This window comes from Notothenia coriiceps, unplaced genomic scaffold (assembly GCF_000735185.1).
Source record: "Notothenia coriiceps isolate Sejong01 unplaced genomic scaffold, NC01 NC01_scaffold00007747, whole genome shotgun sequence".
Taxonomy (NCBI): Eukaryota; Metazoa; Chordata; class Actinopteri; order Perciformes; family Nototheniidae; genus Notothenia; species Notothenia coriiceps.
In genome coordinates, this window is record NW_011340448.1 from 1 (window position 1) to 4212 (window position 4212).

A 4212-nucleotide genomic window follows, 5' to 3' on the forward strand; every position below is an offset into this window, starting at 1 on the left:
GATCTTACTCCGCATATTTGTCCGGGTGTTTTGATTTCAAGTGGTGGAGTAATCCCGAAGTGGTGAAAGTCTTTGCAGTTACACCCCCTCGAGAAATGTCAGCTGAACACGTTTTACAAATCGCAATCCGCGCCTCTTTCTCTGATATTTTGAAATATCTCCAAGCGGCAGACATGTTGGCTGTGAGCCAGCCGCGAGCATGGTCGCGCGCTGTGCTTGTCGCCGCGTTTTGATTACGTCATCACAACAACACGTTAGGTTACCAAACTACATAGGTGCATTTATTGTTGTTGAAGGCCTGGCTGTTACAGTCTTTATTTACACTATTTTGTTGTAGGCCTACTGGCCTACTTTGTTGTAGGTGTTTGGTTTAAAGCACCTTGGCTTTGTTCTGAATGCACTTTGTTGTAGTTATCCTACAGAGAAAAGAAAATGCACTTGACTTGGAATTAATGTACTGTATGCATTCAAAAGTGCTGAATAAATGTTTTATGGACCCATAATAGTGATTATTATTTAAGTTAAGTTTTGCCATAATCATGTATTTTTCCATAATCAGGCAGCTGAACAACATTGGTAAAAAATGTATACATTATATATATATTTATTTCTATTAATCATTTTCGGCCTTTCGGCATTCGGTTTTTTTGTTTCCTATTTTCGGTATCGGTTTCGGCCTAGAATTTCCCATTCGGTGCACCCCTAATTTTATTTCCATTTAAACCGTAGCTGTTGTGCTTTCTAGGCCAGGTCTGCCTCGGAAGACAGATTTCTATCTCAAGGGACTTCCCGAGTAGTTAAATAAATAAAATCTTCATACAATCTGCTGCCACAGCCTGCGGTGATTTGCTCCAATTCAGCCACAGGAGCGTTATGAATGTGTGATGTTTAGTGATAAGATGTTCAAGTTTATCCCAAAGCTGTTGGATCGAGGTTACATTTATTAACACCCCACTGGAGGAACATATCTTTGATGGAGCTGGTTTCGAGCACGGGGGAATCGTGATGTTGAAACAGGAAAGGGCATTTCTTTCTGTCGACATAAGGTACATTTAAATCATAATATAAAAAGAGATAAATGGAGAAACAGGACTCTTTGCACACCGCCCACCTTTATTTTCTATTCAGCGATAATCTGGTGGGTGTTGTGAGACCAGGTGCATTTATAAAAGCTTTTATAATCCTCCTCCACTTTTCTTACTCACGCTTCTTTTGTCACTTGCCCTCATCTCTTTGTGGTATTCGCACAACAGAAGCAGTCTCAGGTGGACTCTCTGATACAACCAGAGATCTCCTTCAACAAAGCTTAGAAACACTGAAGCTGAGTGGCACTGGAGGTCTCTGTCTGAGCTGTTTCTGTTTTCTATCCAGCTGCGGTTTGACACAGTGAAACACAAAGTGACAAGAAAGCTTTTGGTTCAACTTTCCAGCGTAAACAAGCAACTAACCAACAGTGTTTGATCATCGGTTCGTCATCAAAGTCATTTTGAATGCAGTTTTCTCCATGTTGTTGGACTGAGCATCTTTGGAGTTTGGGTTTGACAAAAATAGACATTTAAAGATATCAACTTGGACTTGAGATGGGAAGTTTTCAACTCTAAACACTCTTTAAGTTCTGGCTCTAATTTGGACATTATAGCCACACACCTCTCAGGACTAAGGACTAAGTCTCCAGGAAATGCATGTCAGTCAATGTAATGTCCCCTGAAGTGATGTATACATGGTATGTGTGTGTGTGTGTGTGTGTGTATGTGTATGTGTGTGTGTGTGTATGTGTGTATGTGTGTATGTGTGTGTGTGTGTGTGTGTGTGTGTGTGTGTGTGTGTGTGTGTGTGTGTGTGTGTGTGTGTGTGTGTGTGTGTGTGTGTGTGTGTGTGTTTGAGTTACGGACCGAGAAAGGGGAAAGGGGTAGAGAAGGTGGAATACATGTTGGTTGGATCACAGCTAATGTTAGTCAGTGATTACTTTGTGTCGTATTATTAGTGAACAAACGTACACCGACCAACATTTTTTCTTTATCAAAGTAACACAGGGAAATCTAAAGTGTTTTAAGTTTCCCTTTTGTTTGGTTCTTTAACAGCACCTGCATTCACACTCTGTATTTTCCCCTGTAACTGTGTTATGTGTGAAAAATCCAATAAATTAAGTGCTGAAAACGCCTCCACATCCCCTGTAATGGAAATTATGATTATCAGAGAATTGAATGCTATGATGTTATATTTAACATATAATGCAATTCTGTAAGCCTTACATGTCGAGAGACAGTAGATCTCAGCACTCAGGAAGGTGATCATTGATCTGGTCCTGGGTCTATGGTCTGATAGGGTCATAGGTCAGCTATCTCCTGACTAAGCATGTATTCATTGTAACTGTATAAAAGCTCTCTCTTCAGTTTCAGTCGTGGCACTCGGCTGTGGAGACATTGCTCTTCATGTTGTTTGCCTCTCTTTGACTAGTTCATTTCAAGAACTTCCACCACACCCCCCCTCTCACCTGTGCCGCCTCCCTCAGATCAGTTGCCTCTTTAAGGGGAGCTGCTGCTGGTTTGAAGGTCTCGTCCACCGTCTTTATGCCGGTGTGCCTCAGCGTCACATATTCCCTCCCTCTCCTCCCGACTCTCCTCACAGACAGACCTCTCCGCTGAGCTTTCCCCCCACCTCGCCGATTGGTGACGGCCACGTGCACGAACAGGCTGGTGTGAGGCAAGGGGTCTCCGGCCAGGCCCAGCAGGGGCACGTTGCGGTATCCGGGCTGAAGGCACTCGAAGGCCACGCTGTACTGACCGATGAAGTCGTCCCCGATGTAGTCGTCGTCCAAAACTACGAAACGCAGCAAGGCCAGCTCCGGCATGTTCACCTGCAGGGGGGCAAAGAGAGGGAGAGCTTTCAGGATGAGAAATAAAACCATACATTAAGATTAGGCTTGTACATAGGACCCAAGTGCAGAAAACTGTTGGTTGAAATCAAACTCCTTTCTTTGTGGAGTAGGCCAGGCAAACAAAGTCAAACAAGGCAAACCATAAACTCGTTCAGAAGAAGAATTTTCTAAATAAAACAGGAAACCAAAGACAGATCTTGACGGGACAAAATGAACTCAACTTTATTGTCATTGCACATAGTTCTGAGACAACGAAATGCAGTTAGCTTCAAACCAGAAAGGCAAGAGAAGCAGTAACGTGCAGAGTAACGTTAAGTATATAGTGTAGTGCCGAGGACATGGAGTCGGAGGCGGTGCAATGGAGATGTGAAAGGGTACTTTAATAGAGAGCAGAATAGGACATGTTGTCGGGTCGCAGCCCGGGTCGACAAGAGAAAGAGCCAAGAGGGCACACACTATATATAAGTAACACATAACAAGTCCGTGCGGGAACAATAGCCGCAACTGTAGTTCCCAGTTTGAATTATGAACCCAGTGTATAGATAGGTGGTCACCACAATATTAAGTATATACAAATATGTCCAATAAAACAATAACAGCTTAAGTATATACAGTGAACCGTATTAATGGCAGTATAAAAGTATAAACAAGGGAGTCAAATGGAGGCGTTTCGGGCGGGGGGGAGTGTGTGAGAGAGACATGTTCTCCTTTGCAGACTATTTACATGCACAACCAATAGCACACTACAGGAAAGGAAAACCCCCCAAAAGTGGTATAGGGCGAAGTTTGAGACTCAATTTAATTACAGTTTTGCAAAGTCTATATGCTGATTGATATGTGATTTGTTTGATATCCATAAGAACTTCTAAACCTTTAATAATTTGCCACAAGGAACTTAAACTAATTAGTTTTATAATCAACTCTTTGAGGAGTTCAATGTTTTCTCACCTGAGGAGAGGCAGCGTGTAACAGCCGTCGATTTAAAATCATCCGTTTTGAATAGGGGGAAGATGGATTATTGCTTATAGCATAAATGTGATCAATTAGTCACGATATTCAGCCGAGAGCATTTCCTGTTAGTGAGCGTCACTCTGAAAGCCATTCAGACGCAGCATTAATGTTAATGACACGCTACGATGAAACAGCTTACTGCTGCAGAGGAGATGATACTGAGGAAATAATAGATATCTGATCACACCTTCAGAGGACTTTAAGCTAATAGGGCTTTAAACACCCTTACATGTAGCACACACACACACACACACACACACACACACACACACACACACACACACACACACACACACACACACACACACACACACACACACACA

General features: G+C 42.6%; 1 pseudogene; it reads right to left on the reverse strand.

Moving 5' to 3' along the window:
- Nucleotides 1-2494: 2494 nt before the first annotated feature.
- LOC104944261 (inactive phospholipase C-like protein 2 pseudogene) overlaps nucleotides 2495-4212 on the reverse strand; it is a 3125-nt pseudogene continuing 1407 nt past the window's right edge.